General features: G+C 37.2%; 1 long non-coding RNA gene across 1 annotated transcript; it reads left to right on the top strand.

The window, feature by feature from the left end:
* The first annotated feature begins 10,104 nt into the window (after window positions 1–10,104).
* Window positions 10,105–11,334, top strand: LOC120076008. The gene is made up of 3 exons (XR_005481464.1): window positions 10,105–10,244; window positions 10,337–10,370; window positions 11,080–11,334. It is a non-coding gene; the product is annotated as an uncharacterized LOC120076008 (long non-coding RNA).
* The last annotated feature ends 1,348 nt before the right edge of the window (window positions 11,335–12,682 follow it).

The raw sequence follows: 12,682 nt of genomic DNA, 5'->3' as shown, positions 1-12,682 counted from the left end.
GCACATACAAATTGTTTTCCAGTTGAGCTGAACATATATCAATGCCATTTTTTATAATAAACACTTTACTAACAGAAAAATTCAAGGTGTAATTACATTCAAGCAAAGACTTTATAGAAATTAAGTTCCTCTTTAACTCGGGAACTACATACACATCATTTAAAATGATAAACCTATTCTGTAAAGTCAATCGGACACCTCTCATTGCCACATCTGAGACGACATGCTCGGTTCCAACTCAAATGTCACCTCACCAGCACCAAGCTGCCACCCGAAACTAATTCCCTGAAATGAAGAACAAACATGGTTAGTGGCCCAAGAGTCTATAATCCAGGCAGAATCATCATTCTCCACTAAAAAAGTCTCCAAAACCAGTAAATCGTATTTACCTTGATTTCCTTGGCCATCTACCTGTCTCTTATACACATCTAGATGTGTATAAGAGACAGATGCTAACTTGGCTGGCCTCATCAATGCTCGACCCATTCATCTCCACCATGTTAAAGTGGACCATCATGTTCAAAACATATTCACGAATGGATATACCCTTCTTCATCTTGGAGTTGAAGATGAACTTAAGAGCATCGTGCCTAAGCTACGTGGATGATTGTTCGAACATTCCCCTTAGGGACTCCATGATCTCGCGTGCAGTGATCATGGGCCCATGCTTCTTGGCCAAAACGTCATTAAGGCTGGCCAAGATATACGCTCGGGCCTTCTCATTCATCCGTGTCCAGCACCCGTATGCCTCTCGAATATTTCGAGCAGCAGGAGGTGGAATAGGAGGACAATCGTCCATAAGGACGAACCTTAGGTCATCGATGATAAGTATTGTGTTGATCGTATTTTTTCAACTAGTGTAGTTCTCACCAATCAGTTTATCAACGGCTAAAAGCAATAAAGTAGCGGTTGCCATTTTTAAAAGTTGCTGAAAAAAGAACAAACTTAATAAGTCTACTTGCATTATCACTTTTAACACCAATTAAGTTTTAGCAAAATAGTTCTATTGTACCCTAAGTGACATCTATTTTCCAATGATGCCCTAGGTAGGACAAAAGACACCGTTGAGGTGATCAAGTTCCCCTTCACTGGAATGAGACAATCTCATCCATTAGCCAGAAACAACTCTTTGTAACTGAATCTAATAGTCACCATTGTTCGGTCCAGAATTTGTTAACATCCTTAACAATTCCATGTAAGTGTAACCCCTCATTTTAGGCCCTAGAGTCCCGCCCTAATGCGCCCACCATAGGGAAAAAGCATATTAGAACAAGAGACTAAAGCAACCCTATCTATTTATGGAGATCAGATAAAGAGTTGTGCAAATAAAGTCATCCTTTAAGGGGACACTTCCAGGATGCCTCGAGGCGATGCACGAAAGCTTTATCCAACCTAATGAGAAAGACCGAGGGATATGTTGTCACACGTTCCACTCCCACTTACTATGAACATTCTCTCCATTCACCTTGGTATTGACCTACCCAAATGCCATCCTATAGAGGGACACTCCCAGGGTGCCTCGAGGCCGAGGATAGATCTCACAGGAGGTAAAGTGAAGTATCATATACCCTAATTATCTTCCACTAAATGTTCTACCTAGGGATTTCTTAACTTAATAAATCCGGCTATTGATTTTAACTAAGTGGGTGTTTAATTTGTTCAAAAAACAACATCTTCTTTTGATAATTAAACAAGTTTGATTCAAGTCTCATTAAACACTTTAACAGACTAACATCAAATTTGCATGCATGCAACAAATCTATATAATTCATCTTTCTAGGTAGGTTCCCAGGTAGGGGTGCGACGTGTCCATCGACTTAAGTACCCCAACCTAACCAGAACCAGCCTTAGCCAAAAGTTTCCTTATAGATAGATTTGGTACATATTTAATATTTTATTAGTCAATTTAATCCTATTAAACTGGATTAAAAGATTAAGCTTAGGTATCTAATCTCATTAGAACCGTGATCTTAGGTCTATCTCAATCAAATTTTAAACTCTTTTAAAACATGATTAAAGCCTAAGTTTGCATGCAATTCTTTCTTATTGATTTTAATTCTAATTTCATTAATTATAACTCTTATAAAAATGAAACAACTAAAATCAACCACATTGCTAAGCTAAACATCCATAAGGTATTTATAACTTTTATAAATAAACCTAAGTGTCATGCTTCATCCAATGTTCATTCATTACTAATATATAACATTTATATAACAAGTAATGAACTAAGCTCATGCTAATATACACCCTTATACTATAACACTTATAATATAAAGATGATGCATGGATATGCTTTGATGCATGCATATATTATAACTATTATATTATATGATGCATGAGCAAGCTTTAATGTAATTTAATCATGCAAACTACTATATTATAACACTTATAATATAAAGATGATGCATGAATAAAATGCATAACCTATGGGTTTTAGAACTATATGACATACATTATGGCATATAAGTAAACATACATCACATGTACATTCAATAAAAATTGATGGACCGGGATAATATGCCTCAAGCTAACTATTACAAAAGAATCGAGTCAACCGGTTCAAACAGGCGAATCGGGTCTTAAACCACCCGGACGAAGCCTTGTCACTTGATCATGTAGCATCTCCTTTAGATTGTAAAGTAACGCTTATCGAGTATAAACGATTTTGTAGCGTCGATCGCGTGGCTAAGACTATGCAATGAGCATGAAAGTCCACACGATCGTGCAGCGAACATCGAGTAACGCATGCCATGCAATCGTGCAGCCAATGACTATGTGATCAGCATGATTGTCTACACGATCGAGTAGCAAGCGTTGAGTATCGTATACCGAGTGATCGTGTAGCCAGTGCCTATGCGATGAGTATACTGGCCTACATGATCGTTTAGCACACATGCCATGCGTTGAGTATCATATACTCTGCGATCGTTTACCCCGAGTGTCTATGTGATCAAGTAGCCAACGTAACATGATCGAGTAAACTCTTTACTCGATCATGTAGCATTATCTATGCGATCGTTTAACAAATACTACAGATCGAGTATAATATTTCTACACGATTGCATAGCCAAATCTAAGCGATCGTTTAGCTTAGGCTACACGATGTGACCAACATTCGTCTTCTTCCTCGAAGCGAACAGCAACCCCTTGCATCTGAAGCTTCATCACGAACAACTCAAACAAACAAAAACTTGAATACATACTCGATTGCTAGTTAATTATGCCCAAAAACGCAAGGGCCCTTACAAATTAACTTATGTAAATGTAAAAGAAACCTTTAAACAGAGGTAAATATCCCATAATTATCCATCAACAACATCCACAAACACATATAACACTTAAACGCATTGCAGAATACTTAAAAACCCACCAAGACTATAAATGACATTTAATACAGCAATGGAATTTGGAAATTAGAACAACCTGGCTCTGATACCAATTGAATGTAATCTAAATATAGAGTATCTTTTGAGCGGAAGCAGATCGTTCCAAAACTCCATTGTGAAAGAACATAAACATTTACAAACATACAGAAACGATTATGGATTAAAGATAAATTACAACATTCTTATAAAAAACAAAGGATAGAGTGACAGTACCTTTGAAGAACTCTTTCTTCACTTATTTCCCTTGACCAGTCACCAACGCATCGAATAGCACGAATGCAACGAGCAACTAGAACTTCCTCGATCACCAGCGAGTAAAACTCGATCCTCGAACAGAACTAGACACCACCATAAGATTACATTGATATTCTCGGTGTGAGAATCTAGGATTTGTGGGCTCTGGCTTATTTTGGATAGAGGGATGGATTGGAGTGAAGGAGGAAACGATCGAGTAAGTGATCACACGATCGTGTAGTAGATGAAGTCTATCATATAGACTCGACACTCGATCATTTAGGCTCTGTAAAGCTATCGCGTAGTAAAACCCCTTTTACTCGATAGACCATCTGATAACGCGTAATCGTTGTTTTTTTTTTTTTTTTAGAATTTTGAAATCAAATTTCTTTTTATCTCACAGTTGCCATAAAATTGTGTATAACCACCCACTAAGGTCGGTTATTTAGATAAACGATATTAATTATCATATAATTAATATAAATAAAATAACAAGTTTATCATATTATATTTATAACCTATAGTTTTAATATTGCATCATATGCAACATATAAACCATAGTTATTTTCCTATTTTATGGCATTTAATATAAATCATATTTATATTAATTCCTCCAATAAAATAATGTATCAATTATATCATATATAATTTAATTAATTTAATTATATCATATATAATCAAATTCCCTCTTGTTAATATGAACATTTCAAACTAACCCAAAAACTGATTCTCAACTTGAATTCATTGAGCAACCAAGGGAACATTATGGACCTATAGCTTGAAGCTCCAACGGTACGTGAATAACTGACTAAACTTTTTAATCACGATATCCGACATCCATTAACTGTCGGGCATTCCACTAAAGACCAACAACTGCACTCTTCGCACTACAAATATATTTATGTGTCCATTGGATATAACTAATCAATAGTATGATGACCCTTCACAAATCGCTCGTAAGTATAGTTGGGCCAAATTACCGTTTTAACCTGTAGTTACATCCAACTCCTTAAGTACTACTGATTCCTCTAATGAACAATAGATCATAGCCCCACTATGACTAAACACTTCTCAAGCCAAGAAAGGGTGTGGCGCCGCATTGTTTAAGCCCCGGCATAAGCCCTTAAGGGAGCAATTTATCTACTTACCCCTGCTTCAGGGAATGAGTGAATTCTATTTTGTGTAGCTGAGTTCCCAGCTCTCCAATTAAATGAATCCCCAAAGTGGTAGGCTTGTTGAGTCGGCGATCTAGCCACTCTCACTCATGCAAATCAGAGAACCACCCTCATAGGCAGAGTTCACAACTCAGTCAGGATTAAGGTCATGTTACCTATGGTCATCCTAGTGAAATGAAAGTCTCAATTATGAATGGCGTTATATAACGAGACTAAACCTTTTATGCTCTGGTCTTATACAAACTCCTTTGGTCTTATACAAACCTTTTGTGCTATGGTCTTATACAAACTCCTCACTTGCATGTCTAATACATGAATGATCAGGATCAGATCATTTGTAGTACTTTACAACATTTGTAACATCTACAAAGTGGGCCACACTCGTAGTGTCACCAAGATAAGGTATCTCCCCTTATCCATATACTACAGACCATTTAGGTTATCACTTAAAACACAATCCACTTATATGTCTCTACATACATGTTTAAGTTACAACGATAACCAGGGATTCTAGTTTATTGGTTTGTGGTTAATGCAACTAAAATATCTCATATTTGATAGACTGGAGTGAATAAAATATCATATATTATATATCACAAAATGTTTGTTCATACAAGTGTCTACAAACTACATGACCCTACGAGATTTAGAGCATCAACTCCAACACCGTCAACCCTCAATCCATCCTTCAACCTCAATGAGCTCCAAATCTTCATTGCCTGAGAACTCCAAACTCAGCTTGCACCCCTCTACTAATCCCTCATCGAAGTGCACCGCGATGCAGACACCATTCGCCAATCTCTCGTCAATGTGCAACATAACATCTTCACCCTCTGTCAATTCTAGCACATGCAGGCAGAACGAAACCATGAATACTTTCACTTTTAACAACCTACCTTCATGGCCCAACCGTTCCCCCTTATCTTCGCCAACCTTTGCACTTTTCTGATGCGCAANTTTTTTTTTTTTTTTAGAATTTTGAAATCAAATTTCTTTTTATCTCACAGTTGCCATAAAATTGTGTATAACCACCCACTAAGGTCGGTTATTTAGATAAACGATATTAATTATCATATAATTAATATAAATAAAATAACAAGTTTATCATATTATATTTATAACCTATAGTTTTAATATTGCATCATATGCAACATATAAACCATAGTTATTTTCCTATTTTATGGCATTTAATATAAATCATATTTATATTAATTCCTCCAATAAAATAATGTATCAATTATATCATATATAATTTAATTAATTTAATTATATCATATATAATCAAATTCCCTCTTGTTAATATGAACATTTCAAACTAACCCAAAAACTGATTCTCAACTTGAATTCATTGAGCAACCAAGGGAACATTATGGACCTATAGCTTGAAGCTCCAACGGTACGTGAATAACTGACTAAACTTTTTAATCACGATATCCGACATCCATTAACTGTCGGGCATTCCACTAAAGACCAACAACTGCACTCTTCGCACTACAAATATATTTATGTGTCCATTGGATATAACTAATCAATAGTATGATGACCCTTCACAAATCGCTCGTAAGTATAGTTGGGCCAAATTACCGTTTTAACCTGTAGTTACATCCAACTCCTTAAGTACTACTGATTCCTCTAATGAACAATAGATCATAGCCCCACTATGACTAAACACTTCTCAAGCCAAGAAAGGGTGTGGCGCCGCATTGTTTAAGCCCCGGCATAAGCCCTTAAGGGAGCAATTTATCTACTTACCCCTGCTTCAGGGAATGAGTGAATTCTATTTTGTGTAGCTGAGTTCCCAGCTCTCCAATTAAATGAATCCCCAAAGTGGTAGGCTTGTTGAGTCGGCGATCTAGCCACTCTCACTCATGCAAATCAGAGAACCACCCTCATAGGCAGAGTTCACAACTCAGTCAGGATTAAGGTCATGTTACCTATGGTCATCCTAGTGAAATGAAAGTCTCAATTATGAATGGCGTTATATAACGAGACTAAACCTTTTATGCTCTGGTCTTATACAAACTCCTTTGGTCTTATACAAACCTTTTGTGCTATGGTCTTATACAAACTCCTCACTTGCATGTCTAATACATGAATGATCAGGATCAGATCATTTGTAGTACTTTACAACATTTGTAACATCTACAAAGTGGGCCACACTCGTAGTGTCACCAAGATAAGGTATCTCCCCTTATCCATATACTACAGACCATTTAGGTTATCACTTAAAACACAATCCACTTATATGTCTCTACATACATGTTTAAGTTACAACGATAACCAGGGATTCTAGTTTATTGGTTTGTGGTTAATGCAACTAAAATATCTCATATTTGATAGACTGGAGTGAATAAAATATCATATATTATATATCACAAAATGTTTGTTCATACAAGTGTCTACAAACTACATGACCCTACGAGATTTAGAGCATCAACTCCAACACCGTCAACCCTCAATCCATCCTTCAACCTCAATGAGCTCCAAATCTTCATTGCCTGAGAACTCCAAACTCAGCTTGCACCCCTCTACTAATCCCTCATCGAAGTGCACCGCGATGCAGACACCATTCGCCAATCTCTCGTCAATGTGCAACAACCTACCTTCATGGCCCAACCGTTCCCCCTTATCTTCGCCAACCTTTGCACTTTTCTGATGCGCAAGGCCCTGCTCCTCCAATGATGATCCTCTGTCGTAGCAGTAAATTTGGGGGTGATGTTTTGGAATTTGAATTTGTCTCTATCTGTTGATTTTCCTTTGCTCGTATTTACCAATTTGTAATCCAGTGCATCATTTATTTACATCAAATGAATTCTACATTTATGTGCACTCATTATTCTGCCTTATCTAGTCTTGCCTTATTATTTTTCATGTTTTATCCTTTTGAAATTCATTTTGATGCTATGTCTTTTTGCGCGTTGATAAATAAGCAACTGTGATTATCTTTATGCACTTCACTAGTTCACGCACTAAGGGTGTAACCAAAATGAAAGGCGTAACCAAGTTCAATGTTGTGTTATAATCTAAAGTGTCAAAAAAACTGCTTTTCTTTTCAAAACAAACGCATTACAAAGAAAAAAAGGGACCCAAAAGTGTTTGAAATGAGAAAAAGGTTTTTGAGCAAGGGATTGTCGGATTTAAATTAAGAAAATATTTCCTTAAAAAAGTGACCAGGCTCAAAGGAAAAATGTGGCTTGAAAAAGAAGTGCGGGTGAAAAACATTCTAAGAAGCTAATCAGCGTAGCTTTGAGATGTAGAGTAAGTTTGAATTTCTTTAGTATAAGATATGCTTAAGGACCAGCATTATTCTAAATTTGAGGGTATAATAACTTGTAGAAATGCAAGTTACTATAGCCTTTTACTTAGAATAATAAGGGTAGATATGCAAGATATGTGTTGATTATACTAAGAATTCATTATTAGTATTATACTTGCATTAAAGTACACTAAAACTTCAGCTGACCACTATCATGAGTACATTGCGCCAAAGTGTTTATTTTGCAATTGATCACAGGAGTTGTTTGTATACGTTGATCTTCTACCCGATGAATAAATATTGGTCGCTTCTACCCGATGAATAAATATTGGTCGCATTCCTCGAGATCTCTAACCCTGTGCGAGCAGATCTTCTGCCAAAACCTTCAGAATGTTGACCATGATAGCTGGCATCCTCACCTATCACATCAAAGATGATGATTAATCAAAGCAGGAATTCCAACAATTTTCAGTGCATGGCTCTATAAATAGAGCCTTGACGCCTATGAAGAAAGTGTCCGGAGTCAAGATTTTTCCTAAGAGAAAACTTAGGCTCGATACTTGCACCACAAGAAAAAAGAGACTTCTATCTCCTTCTCCACCCCAGACTATCACCGAGAAACTTATACCTTGTTTATACTTGGACAAGATATGTCTATGAGGAGTCATATGGTAGGAACATCCAGAATTATCTACAATGGTAGATATTGTCCACTTTAGATATAAATCTCATGGCTTTACTTTTGAAACCTCCCCGAAAGGTCTCTTACTAATGGAGATAATTTCCCTTACTTATATACCCATGATCATTCCCTTCCTAACCAATGTGGGATTTTTTTGCACTCCTAACAATTCCTCCCCTTGAACAAATCTGTTCAATCCCAGTCATGAGAGCTTGCTCTAAATCCCAAGGTAACTCTCATTCATCTTGGAACATTTGCTCTTCATCTAGAGACATGCTAGTTCATCTCAGGTCAACATCCAAACAGAGCACATGAGCAAGAGCACGGATTGCACTTGCTCTTATCAAGGTAGGGGAAACCACAAGGCTACCCAATTAGAACACGAACAAGGCTCACTAAATTTCTTTGTTCATTATCTAAGGATTTCACTCATAAAGCTAGGTTTATACCAAGGCTCTGATACCATTTGTTATGAAAAATCTCACAGAACAGACTGTTTATATGTAAAACAATAAACAAAAAATCAGTGCTATATACATATGTATATCATTTCATAAACTAATTCAAAGTAGAAGAGAGTATAGAGAATAACAAAAATATTTATAGTGGTTCGACCAATGGGATGTATATCCACTGTGCAAGATGAACAATCTTGTATTAGCTTTAATGTCAAACTTCAAGAACAAAATAAAACCCAAAAGGTAGAAGAAGATAAAGAATAACAAAGTCAGCAATACTCTCACCAAAACTCAGAAAATTACCCATGTAGAGAGCAAAAGCAAACTATAAAAACCCAAAAAAGTTTGTCTACACACTGCTACCTTCGATGGTTAAACCCATAATTTAGACTTCCGATAACTGCTTCATCTCCCACAAATTGATGTACTGGAGACGGAAGAAAGAGAAGAACTATCTTAAGCACAAAGTTTGTGTTTTTATCAATAATAGGCCTAACACAAATTTCAGCTTAAAGGAAGTATGAAACCTGTGATGCCCCAAAGTTTTTTCTTTAAAGGGGGGTGGAGAGTTGGTGGTTAATTTTAGGAAAAGAAAAGGGGTTTAGGGTTATAAAGAGTTGAGGGCCTTGGGATGCGTGCAAAAAGAAAAAAAAGCGAAAAGACATTCTTTTTTTTTTTTCTTCTTCTTCCTTCTCCAGCCGTACGCCCCCTGCCCCTCACTGTGCAATCGCCCTCGCCGTCAACCAAGCTTCTTCGTCGATCGTCGTTTCCGTCGTCGACCGCGCGCCATCGAGATTTCTTCCGCCTCTGTTCATCCGCCACGCATCTTTTGGTTCTAGTCATTAGCTTCGACTGCCCCTAGTCACTCGACCGCAAGTGTTCCAGCCGCGCTGAGCTTTCTTCCGCCTTTGTTCATCCGTCGCACGTCAGTTTTCCGTCGATAGCCAAAGCCCAGCGTGCGTCAGATCGCTTACCTCGTTCAATTGCACACCAGAACAGTGTCGGTTGTTACCGATTCGTGGTTAGTTCCGCCTGATTCTTCTGTTTGGGGTAAGTTTCGGTTCTCTTTTGGCAGCCCACTGTCTTTTGATATTCTTGGGCCTAAGCTAACCTTCACCCATGGAATTTGTAATTGGTTTCAGGAACATGTGGCGGTGAAGGGAGTTTTCGAGCAGAGTAAGATTTCGTCTTGGGACAGTTCATTATCCTGAGGAGTTTAGTCGGTTGCCCTAAGATTTTGATAATCTTGCTGAGAAACTTTTATGTCATATGTGAAACTATGATGAAATCTGTTATGAGTAATTGTGTTGAATTTGATGTGCTGAATTTAAAGTATTCATACTGTGATGAAGTTAGATGTAAGGGTTAAGGGGATATTGTGATAAGGTGCATGAGTAAACTGGGGATAGTGGGCTAATGTTGATGTAGGAACAGACTGTGATAAGGTTTAATGTATGAGTAATCTATGATAAAGTTGATGTATGGGTAGCGGTGTTAAAGTTTGATGCTGACTCATGGCCTTGATTGAATGCTTATGACTGAGATTGTAATGAATGTTTGTATGCTTATATCCATATGAGATTTTAGTGGCTATTAGTGTACCATTGGGCCATGCACATCGCATGTGTGAGCCTTCGGGCCCACATCCTATGCTTATGTACGGTATCCTTTTTGGGATCACCACTTGTTTTATGCATGTGACCTTTGTGTCACTACTTATGAAAGCGTGCCTTTGGGTTCGCCCCTTATGCCTATGCCTATGTTTATGATGCCCTTGTGCATTTTGGGTCCAATGGATAAACTAACAGATCACTGAATGGGCCCAGTAGTGGGCTTCTTACTGAGTATATCTTTATACTTACCCTTTTCTTTCCCTATTTTTCAGGTAAGGATAATGACAGACTGGCGCATGACAAGAGAGATCCGTGACCTGGCCATTAGGACGATTCAGTGCTTCCACATCTAGTTTCATGTTTTGAAATCTGGTTTAGGAGTTAGGCATTTCACACTTTCATGCAAAATACATCAATTTTATTATTTAACTATTTAATTTCCTTCATTTTTAAAGTAGGGATTAGGGGTACCCCGAATAGTAAATTATTTTATTTTATTTTTCTTTAGTTTATTTATTATTATTTAATTATGTTTTCATATCTTTGCTCATCTGAGCATTATTAAATAAAATTTTGGCTCTTGTATTTGATGATTTAAAAGAAATTGTACGATTAAGCCTATGCATGCATGAAGTAGAGTCCTAGAATGTAGTAGGAAACTAGGGTCATTACAAAACCAATCCATAACTTAACATACAAAAATCCTGTGATAATATGTTTGAGTCAACAACACAAAGTCAACACCCGTCACCTGACCCTCTTCCTCGCCAACCCATCCCCTCATTCCCACTCCAGTCTTTTCCCTCATATTTGTTTTTTCTCACCAATCTCCGCTTTCATCCACTCCCCATAGGAAAGGCTCCCCTAATCTTTATTCTTTATACTAGTATCATCACTGTTGGAATGTCTAGAATTTGTTTGTTAGCGCTTCGAACAACTAAGTACGGGGTCTAGCTGACCAATCAGCGAGCCAGGGTCCAGGGGCGGCGCGTCCTGATGGTTGCCTCTGAAACCTATTCAGAATTCGTATTTAGCATATTTATTTATTTGTAGTTATTTACGATTATGACCCTAGGGTTTAGAGTAGTGCGCTATATAAACTCTCTAACCCGAGAGACACCGTTTTGATGTAATTTTCTGAAAACATTCTCCCTAATAATACTGTTCTCCCTCTGCCCCTGGACGTAGCTAACACACCGTTAGTAAACCACGTATATCTGTGTGACAATCTTCTCTATATCTACGTTCTTTTTCTGTGTTCTTTAATTGTCGATTTCGTAACAATCACATTCATGTACAATGTGCCCAAGAATACCACAATTATAGCAGAAATCTGGCAACTTTTTCATATTTAAAAGAACACCATATCTCTTCTTTGCCATTAAGTTTAATCGTCATTCCCCTTTGTAAAGGCACTGTTACATCTATCCACACCTTAAGCCATATATATAGTCTCGGCCATCCGCTATCTTGGTCACAATCTATTTCAATTAATTCACCAGCTTCTTTGTCGATCATGGTTGCCATTCGGCTGTATGAGTTGTTCATATAGCCGAATGGTAAATCATGGACTTTGATCCATAAGGCCTCGTGATTGAATTGAATAGATTCGATACTATCTTAGATTCAGACAATGATTCCATCACGATCAAACCATTATCAAACGTCCACGGCCCATTATTTAGCACACGCATCTTATCCTTTTATGTTCTTAAAATATATAGCAAGCAAATTAGGGAAAATTAAAAATATATTGTACTTTTAAAAACAATTTAAAAAAATATGGTAATTTTGAACCCTCAACCTTGCCATTATTTTTTTTTTCTTTTTAATTATTTAGACATTCGACCTTCTTTTTTTAAAAAAAAAAAAAAA

This window comes from Benincasa hispida, chromosome 4 (assembly GCF_009727055.1).
Source record: "Benincasa hispida cultivar B227 chromosome 4, ASM972705v1, whole genome shotgun sequence".
Taxonomy (NCBI): domain Eukaryota; kingdom Viridiplantae; phylum Streptophyta; class Magnoliopsida; order Cucurbitales; family Cucurbitaceae; genus Benincasa; species Benincasa hispida.
Note: the sequence above shows the minus strand (reverse complement) of the source record. Positions and strands in the feature narration are given on the sequence as shown.